Genomic DNA, 16113 nt, shown 5'->3' on the forward strand with positions numbered 1-16113 from the left:
GGTTTGCACCTTGTCTCTCTGAAGAGCTATACTGAGTCATTCCAACTTCTATAATCTTACATGATATAGAAATACCTCAAACAGAAATGCTGAAGAGTTAGAATCTCCATCTTTAACTGAATTAACTTTAGGTTATCTAAGGAGATTACTCAGGACCAAATTCTATCCTACTGATTATTGAGATTGGCTTAAACATAAAAACCTTTCTGAAAAATGAGATGACACATTATAGATTTTTTAGCATTTAAAAATATTTCTAAACTCTACAGGTCATGATGCATTGGCATAATGTTTATAGGGTAGTAGAGTCAATGTAAGCATACAGTATGAAATGCATTTACTTAGGACAGATATGAAAGTTATGTCATTAATAAAACAGAATTTAAAAAAAAACCTCTTTTCTCTAAAAGGCAGAAGATTAAAAATCAACATTTGTTGGCTGGATTAAAAAGTATCGTAATTCAGTAGCTGCTTTGAAGAACAACTATATAGTAATTTAGGCATCAAGAGAATCCAAGAAGTTGTCCATTCTTATACTAAAAACATTTGAGTTTAAGTAATACTAAAAAGAGTACATTAAATTTAATCCTATAAAGGCAATGTAGTAATTATAAAATACTGTAAGACAGAGGTGCAGAAAGTATGTGTATATACACCAAAGCATTAGGCAATATAAACTCCCCTTTGTTTATAGGTTTTCCATTATCAACAGTTATATAAAAATTTTTATAGTAAATATTCTCTGGGTCACAAATTTTTGGAACCTTCAAATTTCATGCAATAAAATATTAAATTTAACCCCATGCAAGACAAAGGAAATTCAGTATTTAGAAGGCCTAAATGTCATTTTTGCCACACAAAGAGAAGACTGACTTTACGTATATTTCATTGCAAATTGCACACTGGTTTGGATCTACATTCCTTATAAAAGATTGGATTTTTTGTTTGTTTTTGTCCTAAATTTTTAGAAAATTTCCATCTATCAGTAAGCTACCAAGGCCATGATTTTACTAATATTTACCAGAGTATTTACTGACTGATAAAAACTCTTTACTGTGACCATGTTTTTAATTAGAAAGTGTCATGAATTTACTATAATGGAATATTTTGCTGATTATAATAAAATCTTGTTTTGTCAGGAAAAACTTCCTCTTTGCAATGTGTAGACAATGTTACAAAGTTCACAGGACCACAGTAAGGACTGACTAGGATTGATAATATTTACCACAGTACTAGGCACTTATAATAATGGTAACTATGATTATTACCAAAATAGAAGGTTAAGAATGAATGTGAAAGAGATCAGAACTGACTGACCCTCAGAAGTCTATTTAGCTTTACAAGATACTCTACCAGAAAGACCCCTCCCTCTTTTAAATTATGAATCGATATTATTCCAAAAGGCATACTTTAAGGACAGCAAAGGAAATCCAGGAAATCTCTCTCTCTAATAAACCTGTAAATTACATATGAAAACCATGACAGAACTAAGATAGTATTCTCAGTTTTTTGAAACATCCTTCAACTAAGAAATTCCAAATAACTTTACTAAAGTTATAGAAACAATACCACATAAGTTAAAAACTGCAACTGATTCCTCCAAAATTCTCCAAATTTATCTACAACACATTACAAATTCCAAAACTCCTAAATAGTCTATACTATAATTAGTTCATGATAATTAAATCATACTGTCAGCTTAAGCTATGGTAGAAAATAATTAAATGCTCAAAATGTTAATGTACAATGTCTTCCAACAAACCATGAATGATAACCTGTTATATGAGATATAAAAATGAAAAAGTTACTTTGGAGGAAAAAAATGTTTAAGATTAGAGAGTTAGATTTCTTTTTGGGGGGAATAATTTAATGAGATATTTTAATGAACCGTGTTGGTCATCTTCAAGTAAAACTATATAGCAGTAAAATATCAGCAGTGATAGCCACATGGTCTATTTTCATAAAATAGTGAAATAATAGGTCTAAAATTAGTGAATTATATACAGAATAGAAATCCCTAGAATACAGTATTAAGTGGAAAATTTTTCTTTGCATTTCTCTATTCTAATAAAATACAGAAATATTCTTCTTAAACATGCATTTTTCTACCTAATGGTATCTATTTAGTTAATAAAATTTATTTAAGTAGAAACATCAAATAAAGATATGACCAATACACTTGTGGAATACAGTTAAGATTCTCTTCACATTAAATTGTAGGGACCATCCTTGTTTCTCAGATGACTAGCACAGTGCCTGACATACATAAGATGCTCAATAAATGTTTAATGAATAACTAAGTACAATCTGTTTTGCACATACATTCGAAATACAGACAAGTTTGCAAAGGTACATAAGTTGGACATAGGCTTTCTGGCTGACTTCCTGGGGTCCCACTGATGACTAGGAGTAAATCTTCATATCCATAGAAAACTGGAAAGTTGATAATTGTCTGGGTAAGGACCAAAAAAACAAAGTCAGGGAAACATGTCACCTAAGTAATGGTTGCTTTATAGAGCTGGTAAAAGCAGCCTAACTATTCCAATAACCTATTGTACCAGTTACTCAATGAAATGAAATCTAAGTGTATTCTGAATGTTTGCTAGAATCTTTTTAACAGGAATTTTTTTGATTATCCTTTATTTAAAATAAATCATTTTCATCAAGTTGTAGCCCATACAGAATATGTTTTTACTTATTATGAATACTATTGGTTAACAGGATTTAATTTGGCTATTCGAAAAAGGGAGAACCACAGTGAAGTTAGAAAAAATCTTCATAGTAGTGAATAAATTGTAGCAGGAAGGAAAGGAAAAAGGATGAAAAAGAAGGAATTCCGTATCTGAGAGTGAAGAAATTCAAATATTCCTAACTCTAATATCAATTATGACAAACAACCAGTAGGGCCTACAGTGAACTAGACATTGTGCTGTGAGGGAACAAGAAAAAATCTTTAGTCCTACTTAAGCAGTTCACCGAAGAAGAATCACAAGTAAACATTTATATTACAATATGCATTCTTCATACACATATATATATATATATATAAAGAGAGACAGGGAAGGGGAGAGAAGGAATGAGAGAGAATGAAAGAGATAGAGCTTCTTAATACAAAAGTAAGAGATATATTTACTCTTACTTGATTAATAAGAAGTACAAAGGAAAAATAAGCATTAGGGAAAGCTGAAATATCTCAAAATAATAATAATCCATATGAGAGAAATCAGTACCTCTTAAAAACTCAACAGATTATTTAATTATATGGACAAAACTGAGGCTTTACAGACATCTCATATTCTTAGAATGTCTTCATTTAACCTTTAAGTGCCATACACAGACTGTGCACAACAGTTTCATTTCTGACAAAAAATAATGAGGTAGTATGGCAAAGTGAGTATCAAGAATCAGAGTTCTCTTGTCTATGTGCTGTCCGCTTACAGGCCTTGGAACTCTGGGCAAGTTCCTTGAACTCTCTGAACTTTAGCAATATGGAAAATAAAGAGTTGGATAAAGTGACATCCAAGATATCACCCAGTTGAAAATTACAATTCTAAAATACATCTTAATACTTAAAAATAAGCCATAATAAAAATACATAGTTTTCTAAGGGTAGATCTTCATCCAACTTAGAGGAGGTGTGGAATCTTCAAACCATATAGCCTTACCCTGGGTTGGGGTATGGAATGTTTTCAAAGGAAAACAGAAACAAAGTTAAGATATTATAATCAAGCTGTTGATTTTCACTCAGCTGCCAACTGGGACAGCACCACCCCAATTACCTACAAAATTCACTTTACTTAAAAATGATTTCTTGGAGTTCCCGTCGTGGCTCAGTGGTTTAAAGAATCTGACTAGGAACCATGAGGTTGTGGGTTTGATCCCTGCCCTCGCTCAGAGGGTTAAGGATCCAGTGTTGCCATGAGCTGTGGTGTAGGTCGCAGATGCGGCTTGGATCTGGCATTGCTGTGGCTCTGGCAGAGGCCAGGAACAATTAGACCCCTAGCCTGGGAACCTCCATATGCCTCAGGTGCAGCCCTAGAAAAAGACCAAAAAAAAAAAAAAGATTTCTTCACTAAGTTTTACTTTCCATCTCTTAGGTTAAGGTTGCTGAAGTATTAAGATGAGGACAAGAAATCCTAGGTGGATCTGGAACAGTAGTATTGCTGGAAGACAAACTTGAACTTGGCACAGATTTCTGCTTAAGTGTACCAATTAAATCTCAGAAAAAGGTACAAAACTGTTCAAAATTTATAATAGAAAGGAGGGAACTAGGACCATGATGTTCACTGCTACACAGCTTTTTTTTTCCTGTGTGTAAATGTCTACTTTCGCACTCAATCAGTAATTAAGATTTTACAGAACAAGTTTCTGCATATGCAATGCTTTTCCTGTCACTAAAATATAGGCATATTACGTTTTGGTTGTACCGTTAAGAAAACAAAAAATTAAAAGTATTATTATGTCTAATATTTATGTCAAATATCCTTCGAGATTATTTTTCTTCAATCCTTTCTAGTTGATCAAATTGCTGTTTTCATATTGCCAGTCTGATCACAAAATTGCTGCTTTACAGGAGAATATTTTTTGCTGACATAAATTATGGGATCAGAGATACCAATGCAGTTACAAAAAAGGGTGTGTGTGTGAGAGAAAGTGAGTGAGTGTGTGTGTGTGTATGAATGTGTGCATCCATCTTTAAGGAAAGGATAAAGAAATGTACATATGAAACAAAATACCACTTTCCAATGTAAGCCCTGGTAAAAGGCCTACATCAGAAACATACTTTCTAACATTTGTGAAATCAAATACTGTACTAGATTTGAAAATCTTTCACTAAGAACATGCCAAGTGAAAATGGAGAATAGATATTTTTATCAAGATTATTACTCTATAAACCTAAATTTGGATTTATCTTTCAATTAACATCTACAATGCATATACTAACTACAACATCATGATTTCTTCGACTCAGAAAACCATATTTTAGAAATTTTTCTCCTTTCACATATAGTGAGCAATTTGGTTCAGTACCCCCAAGAGATAAAAAACTCATCTCAATTTACAACAGTAAATAAATAATTCAGTTAAAACTGAAAGTGGTACCAATCCAGCAAACTATTGATGGAGAGGTTTGGCCTTCCATGAAGCCAGAACAACATAAAAGTTTTCAATGGGGATTACTTGTTCAGACAAGTTGCAAAGATTAGGAAAATACCCATATTATGAAATAGCGAATATTCTCATCTTATGTAAAATAAATATCAGGAACGTAGCTACAGAGAGACAATACCAGCGGCATTTAAACTTTAAGTATTTTCAGCTATGAACTTCATATGCTAATATATGAACAAACATTTAACAAAAAAAAGCAATAATACAAGCCAAAACCTAACCAAAGGCCTCTATCACCAAAAATTTGAAATTTTCTATGCAAGTCAGACAAAACGAATAAAGGAAAATTAAACCCAGAAAGCAAAAACCAATCAAGTCTGTTCCAACACTGAAGTCAACATCCAAATCACATACAGAACCAAAAAGGGGAAAACACTCAGGTCTACAAATGGATAAGCAGTTCCGATACAATCCAGATCCCGACATTTTCCCACACAGAAACAAATGCAGCAGAGCTTTTCCTAGGAAAAAAGGAAAAAAGCTCTCCAAATGATTTTTTAAAGTGACATCTAGAAAGTGTGCCTCTTTCTGTCTCTTTCCCTGGCGCCTCATTGGAGGAAGGAGGGGGTTGTTTTTGTATTCTCCCCCACTGGAGCAAGACACAATCAGATGTTAGCTGGAGGAGAGAAACCACTTTTGACAACAGCAAATAAAAATAAAAAGTGCCCTTCCTCCTCTGACAGGATGGGCACCCACCTCACACACCCCTCCCCACTCCTACTCCTCCTTCACCACCCCCCCAGCACCACCCCCTCCTCACCCGGGAGCTCCACTGCGTATGTGGTTTGGTGCTACTGTTGCCCCAGAGTTAAAGTCAGAGCCACAGGAAGGCAATGAAGCCCCCACAGACACACTTACCTTTCCTGCCCCCCACTTTTGAGTGCCTTCCCTGGAGCTGTGGAGGATGACACAAAGGGTAATAAAGAGGGGGGGAGTGGAGGAGGAGGAGGAGGCGAAGGAGGAGGAGAGCTGGGGAAGTGGCTGCTCCTGGGTGTAGTGAGATGTCTCCAGCCAGGGCCAAGCAGCAGTAGCAGCAGCAGCAGCAGCAGCAACAGCAGCAGCAACAGCAACAGCAGCAGCAGCAGCAGCAGAGAAGGGTCTGTGTTGCTAAGAGGCTTTTGGTCTCTTTCTCTCCTCTCACGGCCAAAGAGGAGGAGGATGGAGAGGGCTCGGGAGGGAGGCTAGTGGAGGGGTGAGGGGGTAGGAGTCGTGGATGGGGGGGTTTGGAAGAAGAAGAAACTCCTTCTCCTTCTTTCTCAGGCTCAATCCCCCTCTCAGGTCTCAGGGCTGGAGGGTGGGGGAAGGAACTCAGCCGCCTTCCCCCCACCCCCCTCAATTCAAGGTTGAAGTGGGGTAAAATTAGTGTCCTGTCCCTTTAAAAATAGAAATAAAAGGTGCCCCCCCTCTGCCACTGCCTCTCTCTTCATCATCAGCTGCTGCTGCTGCTGGGGTCTCTCTGCTTGGGGGGGGAGGGGGGGTTCGGGTAGAAGAGACGGGAGGCACTCACTGCGCATGTCCCTCTCTGACGGGAGGCTGGTTGGTTGAAGGCAGGAGGAGGGGGAGGGGAGGAAATGTGAAGGTTTCCCAGAAGGCTCCGAGGCGATCGCGACCCGGAAGACATTGTAGCAGGGGGTAGAGGGGCGGGGGCGGGGAGTAGGAGGAAGTCGCTACTCTTTAACACCCCCAGCCCCCTCCTCCTTCCTAAGGGAAAGTGGAGGAACGGAAGTGGGCGTGGACCAAGGCAAAAGGAGGTCACGTGTTTGGGCGGGAGAGGGGAGTGGTGGGAAAGGCGGTCCCTGCGCGGGGCACGCTGGGAGTAGTGGTGTATAGCTGGCAGCCTCTGGGGAGGTAGAGCTGACTACGCGGCGAGAGGAGCTTGTGGATCATTTTCCGCGGTCTCTAGAATACCGCTCTGCCCTCTTAAGGGCTGGCTTTTTCGTGAGAGGTAACATGGGGGTCGGCTGGCCTCAGAACGAAGGCCATGGGCGCCACTGGCTAAAGGCGAATCGAAAAGGGGAGGATGGAAGGCTTTGGAGACTGGGTATGCGGGAAGGGGGGCAGGCCTGTCTAGGCCAGGCAGGCCAGAAACTAGGCTGGCTTCTTCCATCTCATAGCCTTCCTGTGAGCCTGCGGGCGACGAATCCTTGAAGAGTTTAGGGAGTCCTGATGAGATTAAATCTATGGCAGGTGGAGACTACACCCAGTGGTGGTGAGAAATGTGATGGTCCAGGTGTAAGAGAAAAATTGGATCTCCGGAGCCTTCTGATGACTGTTTCAGCTCAAAGCAGGGGACCTGCCTAGCAAGGGAGACAAGCTGTGTGATTTTTGACAACTTATAGCATTAAATGCATTGCTTATGTTGGATGTTATGACCATCAATCCTTACTTCGCTATCCTTCTAGGAATTCTGGAGTGGCTTTGGGGAGGGAATAAGCTAGGATGTCTCGAGTGGAATTTCTCTCCCTGTCTTGCGTTGTTGCTGCACCACAACGCCTATGGTTGTTCTTAGAAAAGGATATGGGATTGTGTAATCCTTGATATTGTATGTTACCGTTGATAAGGAAGGTATATCATCAAAGTTCTCCCTTTCTGTAGTGTAGATGAGGGTTTTTAAAAATTATTTTAATGGGTTTTTATTTTAAATTACTTTGGTTACTAGCCTCGGATTTAGCCTTTGGTTTTTCAATTAAATGCAACTGTTTTTGCTGGAAATAATGCTTCCCTTATGTTAATTCAGAATATTTAAGAAAAGATTCATGGATTTTCATTAATAAAGGTATTTTTTTCAGTAAAATTGCACCGTTTCTTTTTCACATTCAGTTCATACAATCATAACTAAAACCATTCTAGTCTTTCAGTTAACTTCTTTTGAAGGTGCTTTGAAAGATTATCACTCATGTATAGTTTCTTTTAAGACCAGGAATCCAAAATTCCACATATTTATGTTGTGTTGGTATTATTTAATTCTGTGGTGTGTCCTTCAGCGTACTCTTAGTTAAAGTTACTACTTATTTTCTACGTTTTACTTCTATGTGTTTTGACAGTAGATCCTATTCATGCATCATTGACTGCTTTTACCACTTTCTGTGTGTGCAGTAATCTTGTCGAATGGAGTAAAAACTAGACACCTGTGCCTTAACATTTTGTTTATATTGAAACCAAATGTTTGCCACTTTAGAACAGAAAAAAATTATAGCAAATCAATAAAAGTGCCTTACGTAACAAGTTTTTAATTTTTTACGACAAAATAAAAATGTGCAAAAAAGTGTGCAAGTCGTAGATATGCAGTATAATGAATAATTATAACGTGCACACTTTGTAATCACTACCAAAGAGAGAAAACAATGCTCCGCCCTCCCCCCCGCCAATCCATTCCTATTCTTTCCTCCCTCTTCAGTACTCCCAAAGATGGCTGGATTTTTATGGTAACAATTTCTTTTTTTTAAATGTAGTAATGATATTTTTATGGTAATGATTTCCTAATTTTATTTCAAGTGTTTTTAAACCACCTTTTCCAACATTCCTAAACAATACACGTTTTTTTCTATATGTAAATGAGTTATGTATAATTTTTCTCTTACTATGCAATATTTAATCCTGTTAGCTTTAGTTCATGTATTTTTATTGCTGTATAGTAATGTTTATAGTATAGTAAGTGTAGTGTAGTGAGTCCTATTGTGAATAAATCAAAATTTAACTAGTTCAGTATTACAGACATTTGGATTGTGTCCAGTTAAGTTGTCTGTGTTTTTACATAAAGACTTGAGCATTGTGGCAAATATCTTCTCTGTGCTTGTAGCATTTCTCACATCCTGAATAATAGCTTTATCTTCATTTCATTCTTACTGACTTATATACTGCTACTGTTATTTGAATTTTGGGGGGTAATTTTAACTCCAGGGAAAATGTCCTATACTTCTGCTATCTGGTACAGTAGCCACAAGCTATGGAACACTTGAAATATGGGTAGTATTACTGAGAAACTGTATTTTTAGTATTGTGTTAATTTAAATTTGAAAATCGATACTCGATTCAGTTGTCGGAAGATTCATTAAGTATGCTTGGAACAACCTGAGTATGTAAGTTTACTGTCTCAATTGTAAACTTTATAAAAATTAAGACCACATATTTCTGATGACAAATTAGCATCTGAGTTGTTCTGTGAATGTCAAATAAACCTCAGATTTCTAAGATTTAGTATGAGAACAGTGTAAAATTATTTTATTATGATTACTTGTTGAAATTATAATAAATTAATTTCACCTTATTTTACTTTTTTTAAATGTGAATACTAGAAAATATTAAGTTACATGTGTGAGTGGCCTTGTATTCTAGTTGGGCAGCATTGTTTTCTGCTATCAATGTTGAGTCGATATATTTACCATTTTGGGTGTTCTTCATCTCTTCTTGCATCTTTGAATTTTCTTTGGGAATCTTTTTCCTCCTGCCTGAGTATACACTCTTAAGAAATTAATTAATGTAGACATACTGATGGCCAAATTGCTTAATTTTTTTTGCTTACCTTACAATGTCTGTTTCACCTGCAATGTTGAAAAATGTTTTGGGGGTATTGTAGGATTGTGGTTGTTTATCAGCCCTGTTAAAGATGTTCCACTGTTTTATGGTGGGGGGCTGCCATTATTGATTTTGAGCAGTCAGCTGTCTAATTCTTGCTGCTTAGAAGAAATCTGCCTTTAAAAAAATATTTTCTTTGTCATAGATTTTCTGCTGTTTCTTCATGATGCTTTTGTATGGAATTCTTTTTCCCGTTTTGAACTCATTGGGATTCTTGAGTCTACGGATCCACATCTTTTTAGGAAATATATCACCTATGTCCACCCTAACTGTTTCTAGCTACTTGCTAAAAATTACAGTTGTGGCCTTTATTGACATAGTATTTGTAGTTAATTTGTTGTCTGTAGTGCAGAATTCCAGTTTCTTGATTTTTTTTTTTAATGGGTCATTTTCTGTGTTCGTGATTTTCTTTTTTTCTCCTAGTGTGCCTGTGTGATGGTTGTATTTGAAAAATGTTAGGAATACATGAGTCTTAGAATAAGGTCCTCCTCAAGAAGAAATTTTTTTTTTTTTAGGAAAATTGTTTAGGGATGCTACCATTTAAGTCACTTAGTTCATGTTCAAATCTTGGGATCCCTTCTGTTATATACATGATGTTAAGCAGGGCTTCTAATCACACAAGCTTTGTTTTACTTTCCAGTTCTCCTTTTTCCTGATGATGCTGCCCTTAAGGTCTCAGAATTAGGTGATCGTTTCTTTGAGTGCACATGCTAGATAAGCTCTATGCCTTTGATTTTTTTTTTTTTTTTTTTTAATTCCCAATAGCTCTGCAAAGTCACCAGTAACTTGGTCTTTCTTTTTATTTCTTAGTCTTTTATTCTGGATAGACGGAAAACCTCAGGAAGAAGGTACTGAGTGTGTATTTCTTCGTTTATTTTCTCCTAGATTTTGTCATGTAATATCAGATTGACTTATTTTTGTTTGATTTTTATTATTAAGCTTTCTTGTTGACTTTGCAGTTGGCTTGATTTGATCTGCCATTACCATAAATAGAACCCTTATTCTCTTTTTAATTTTAGAGATTTTTTTTTCTTCTAGCCAAAATTGTTTTAAATTGTCACACATTAGTTTAAAAATCATAAAATCACATCGATCTGTACAGTATAAGATGCCAAATTAATTAAAATTTAGAAAATATTTCCAGGCAGTTTGTATCTTTTTTTTTAACTTAACAGTTTCAAATGTAAAAACACATTCTTAAAGTATCAACTGCTTCTACATGAATTACTACTGAAAACAGCCCATAACTATTTATCATATCCTTTGGTTCTCCAGAGTATTGCCCATTGCAGACTGAATGATTCAACTTTTATCCCTCACCTTGTATGATGTTGGACAGGGTGACTGTTACAGCCACCATTTCCCCCACTCTAGGGGCAGACCCTTTAAAAACTTCTTGGCTGATCCTTTTGGTGTTTACTTCCGTATTTCCAGATAACATCCTCTACTACCGTCTCTTGATTTTTCCATTTTTGACTTCCCATTGTGAATGATGTAGTTTTGGATTTTTTACGGAAAAACCCCCAGAACTCTCCCATTGTTCCACTGATACCTTAGTTTTTGGTAGATAACCATTCAGTGTCTGTATAGTTTCTCAGTTTTTATGAGTATTTTAATTCCAAACTGTGTGCTAGTTGTCAGCATACTCTCTCCATAGGTTCAAAGATATAAATTATTTTTATCAGTTCAACCTTCTTCAAGAAATTTTTCCCAGGATATTCTGATCTGTTTGGGCCGGTTGCTTAATGTGTTTGCTCCTCATGCAGCCTCTATCCTATGCTCTGTTTGCTATATCCCATGTAATCCTGTAATCCTTTGTCTCATGTACACATTTTGTTTTGTTGCAGTCTCCAATAAGTGTCTGAGAGGCAAATGTGTGGGATTATGTTCTTGTAAATGTCTTTACTGTACCCTGTTAGTTTGGGTGTAGAGTTCTAAACTTGTAATGTTTCTCTTTAGATTTGTGAAGGAACTCTTTGTGTTTGATATAAAATTTGAGGCCATTCTTATTTTTAAACTGGACTTCACTTTCTTCACCCCATGGAAGCTTCTGCAAACTTTTTGATTCTTATTGAATCTTTTTTTTTATTGTACCCAGTGTTCTGAAATGTCACAGTAATGTGAGGTGACTTATTATAGGTCCACAGACATCTGCTTTGCTCTACATTTCATGTGTTCTTTCAGTCTGGCAATTTGTATTCCTTAGCTCTGAAAGTTTCTGAGAAAGTTTCTAATACATTTTCTGTAATTTTCTTGCCTATGTGTTTTTGATTCTGGAACTGCAATTTGACAATGTACTTCTGGACCTGTTTCTTTTCTTCTATTTTTCATCTTTTCCTAGCCCTTTGTTTTACACTTTCTGGAAACATTTAATTTTTCAAACCTTGAGACTTTCATTTCTCCTATCATATTTTGAATTTTCAATATTTTTTGATGTATGTATTTTTTCTGTGGCGTTCTAGCTTTTTTTTTTCCCCACTCTATGGATTTAAAGTTTTGTTTTCTAATTTTTCACTACATACTTGTTTTTTTCTAAGTTTTTATTTTTGTTGGTTAATTTTAAGCCTCTCATTTTGGAGGCTTTCCTCAGTTATATTGTGATCCTTGATTGTGTGTTCAAATTTGTGTAAGTAGTGTTGGAAACCTATGTAATGTCTCTGTTAATGTGGGCTTGCTATTGATAGTTCTCATGGTGGAAAAATTTGACTGGGGCATATTTAGAGGGGAAAACCCTGATGTCAATTTTTTTAGGTTGGAAGCTTTTTCTCTTGGGCTAATAAGAGTCCAACAAGGAAAGTTTCCCAGTCTTCTCCTCTAAGTCAGTAGTTCTCTGCTGTGATAGTACGATCCCCCAGGGGATATTTGGTAGTGTCTAGAGACACGTTTGGCAATGGGTTGCTACTGAAAACTGGTGGATAGAAGTTGCAGGTGCTGTTGAACATTTTACAATGCACAAGACAGCCACAACAAAGAATTATCTAGTTCAGAATGTCGCTATTGCTCATCATGAGATTCCTGCTCTGAGATGTTAACAGTGCTCTAGGTTTCAGTGAGAGTAGAGCTCAGGAATCTCAACACTGAATTTTTTTTTTTAAACTTTATACTCTCATCCTCTACTGTGCCTTGTATCCCCTGGTATAAGAGTCCCTCTGTATTACCCTTTGTAGAACTGCTTGTCTTCTGATGGAGTGAAATTAGAGGCTTCTCTTCAATTTTAACCATTTTAGCACTGCAGATCTTTGGAGATGACTTTGTCAGTGAATTTCTAGCCCAAATTAAAGTACTGATTATTAAGTGACTTTGCTGTTTTGTGTTTATCCTATTTGAATAGGATTGGCTGCTGAGACTGGATGGCTTTGTACATTTTACTGATGCTTTAATGGAAGAATAAGATATGATTTCAAGATTATAAACTAGAAGGTAGATGGAAGCTAGAATAGGGAATTGTTCCCTATCCTTTTATTTCCATTTGTCTCCCTCTTTCACTCCCAATTCTGCCTTTGATGCTTATCTTCAAACAAGTATGTGTTGGGGTTGCTAGTTTTTCCTAAATTTTTACTCTTAATCTTACATTCTTTTCTCAGTCTCCCTCCTCATCTCCAATAAAAACACAACAAAATCGTAGTCCTTTATATTTTATTCTGCTGCTTTGATTAGTTTGGGAATCAATATTAGTATGAAGTTTTGACCTAAAGATTGAGGTCAGACTTGGCAAGATTAAAGTTCTGAGTGTGTTAGCTTTTCTTTTGGCACACACATGCACATATTTATGTTCTCCTGTGTGCTTTTTTCTTTCTGTAGTTTATAAAAATATACTTTTTAACATATACATGACCCAGAAATATCAACTTATATTGCTCTCTTAATCACTTCTAGTTCAGCCTGTGTGTCAGTCAGCTTACTTTATAATGAGTAAATACCCAAAACATTTCCTCTAAAAGCTGGGTAGTTTGTATCATGTCCAATGTGTTATAGCACCACTCTGATGCAATGTCTGATGAGCATATTGTATTTAAATTCATGTTAAAATAATTTCATACATTTGACATGTTTAAAAGTTAAAAATTTACTTGTTTTCTCTAGAATGCTATTAAATATTTGTAGTAGTAGTGAGCACATTGTTCATGATTTTATTTGCAACATTCTTTACAATGAGGTTTTTTTTTGTTTTGTTTTGTTTTGTTTTTTTAGGACTGTACTCGCAGCATATGGAGGTTCCCAGGCTATGGGCCAAATCGGAGCTATAGCCGCTGGGCCTATGCCACAACCACAGCAATGCCAGATCCGAGCTGTGTCTTCAACCTACACCACAGATCTTGGCAATGCTGGATTCCTTAACCCACTGAGCTAGATCAGGGATCAAACCCACAACCCATGGTTCCTAGTTGGATTCGTTTCCACTGCACCATGACAGGAACTCCTACAGTGAGTTTTTGATACTTGTCCTATTTCAAATTAAAGAACTAAGTTCCTAGCATTCTCTAAAAGATATTTTTTTCCTATATACATAGCTAATAAATATTTGAACCATAATCTTTGACTCTTTTTAAGAATTCTGTCAACTTTATAAAGGTTTTTTGTTTTTTTTTTTAACCCTTGTTCAGTTTTATTAACAAAGAATACATCAGGTGCATAGAATAATGTCAAAAGGCCTATATCCTTTTTTTCTAGATATTGGAACTAATTTTTTTGAAGTTTTTTTGAATGTTTAGTTAAAAATTAGACCCAAGCTACCTGGGTCTATAGCCATTTTTGTGCTTGGTTTCGAGCACATTTTCCACTTCATTTGTGATGACTAATTTGTTCAGGTTTTCTGCCTCTACTTTTTATTTATCTTTTATGAGTAATTATTTCATCAATTTGGTGCTTTATTTTCTGTTATGCAGTATTTTGGTTTACTTAGTTTCCTTTGTAAGTTGCACATTACATATTTATTTTCTTCTTTACTAATAGGTTTGCCTAAAACTGTATAGTCCTGCACCTAGTTTCAGCCTAAGGTTGTGGAAAGGGGCAGGTTTCCACATATCACCAAGCACTTCCGAGACACCAGGTGAGTGTCCTATAATTCAACGTAATTCTGACACTCTTTACCTAGAAATAGCATCAGATTCCACAAGTTAATGAGTTCTGCAAGATACCCCCTGCCCCTTCAGATGCCAGTTGCAAGTTAAGGTTGTCACCTGTGCTTCTGATCAACCCACTGTAGTTCAAAAGTTGTAATGACCCACTCCTTGGGCTCAATTAATTTGCTAGAGCAGCTCACAGAATTCAGAGAAACATTTTACTTTCTAGGTAACCAGTGTACTGTGAAAGAATGTTAACTCAGGAACCATTATTTGAAAGAAATGCTTAGGGCAGGGTATAGTGGCTGCTGCTCTCCCGCCTCCACATATTCACCAGTACAGAAGTTTTTCAAAACCCATACTTTTGGGCTTTTTATGGAGGAGGCTTCATTACATAGGTAATATGGATCATTAACTCCATTTTTAGTCTTTCTCCCTATTCAACAGAATGGAGAGGGTGGGGTGCTGAAAATTCCAAGATTCTAATCATGGGTCTTTCTACTGACCACCTCTCTTCCAGGACCCATTCAGGACCCCACTGAGAAACACCTCATTAGAACAAAGGCACTTCTATCACCCAGGAAATTACAAGAGTTTCAAGATCCCTGTGTGAGGAACTGGGTTCCATTACCTAATAACTAGAAAAAATGCTCCTGGTGCTCTTAGGAAGTTACAGGAGTTTCTGGAGCTCTTCTGTGCCAGAAGCCAGGGGCAGAAACCAATATATGTATTCTTGTTATCTCAAAAATATCATATGTTTTTCTCTCAATGTTACCATGATCATATCCGCTAGATTTTGTGGCTTTTTAAAGTTTTTGTCATAGTGGATTTTCAGTGTTCTGTCAATTTCTGCTGTACAGCACAGTGACCCAGACATGCGTGTGTGTGTGTGTGTGTATACACATTCTTTTTCTTACATCCTCCATCATGTTCCATCACAAGTGATCAGGTATAGTTCCCTGCGCTATGCAGAAGGATTGCACTCCTTATCCGCTCTAAGATTTTTGTGGTTTGGTTTTGGGCTGGGGTTTTTTTAAAAGGATTTTTATTTTTTCCATTATAGCTGGTTTACAGTGTTCTATCAATTTTCTACTGTACAGCAAGGTGACCCAGTCATACATACATATACATTCTTTTTCTCACATTATCCTCCATCATAAGTGACTAGATATAGTTCCCAGTGGGTTTTGGAGTGTTTTTGTTTTGGAAGAGGAAATTTATAGTACTCATGACCAATTCTCCGTAACCAGCTTATCAACACTTTTTATTTTTATTTTATTGAAATATAGTTGACTTACAAAGT

The 16113-nt window shown here is 36.4% G+C and overlaps 2 protein-coding genes across 63 annotated transcripts in view; one reads left to right on the top strand and one right to left on the bottom strand.

The window, feature by feature from the left end:
• MBD5 (methyl-CpG binding domain protein 5) overlaps nucleotides 1-6715 on the bottom strand; it is a 438228-nt gene extending 431513 nt beyond the window's left edge. For 26 of the 43 annotated variants that reach the window (XM_084998711.1, XM_084998688.1, XM_084998703.1 and 23 more), the window contains exon 1: nucleotides 6031-6630. The gene's annotated coding sequence lies outside the window, so the exon portion shown is untranslated. Of the gene's footprint in view, nucleotides 1-6030; nucleotides 6631-6679 lie in introns of those variants that run through there. The other 17 variants (XM_084998691.1, XM_084998684.1, XM_084998699.1 and 14 more) reach the window with 2 other exon arrangements.
• Nucleotides 6144-16113, top strand: part of ORC4 (origin recognition complex subunit 4) — a 78027-nt gene continuing 68057 nt past the window's right edge. For 6 of the 20 annotated variants that reach the window (XR_014829085.1, XR_014829083.1, XR_002339407.2 and 3 more), the window contains exon 1: nucleotides 6997-7117. The gene's annotated coding sequence lies outside the window, so the exon portion shown is untranslated. Of the gene's footprint in view, nucleotides 6270-6996; nucleotides 7118-10557; nucleotides 10596-13078; nucleotides 13168-14700; nucleotides 14798-15330; nucleotides 15420-16113 lie in introns of those variants that run through there. The other 14 variants (XR_014829086.1, XR_014829084.1, XM_084998715.1 and 11 more) reach the window with 7 other exon arrangements.

Source organism: Sus scrofa, chromosome 15, assembly GCF_054392235.1.
Source record: "Sus scrofa isolate SSC_HxYL_T2T_F1_AM1 chromosome 15, Sscrofa_HxYL_maternal_Yorkshire_Landrace_v2.0, whole genome shotgun sequence".
Lineage (NCBI taxonomy): Eukaryota > Metazoa > Chordata > Mammalia > Artiodactyla > Suidae > Sus > Sus scrofa.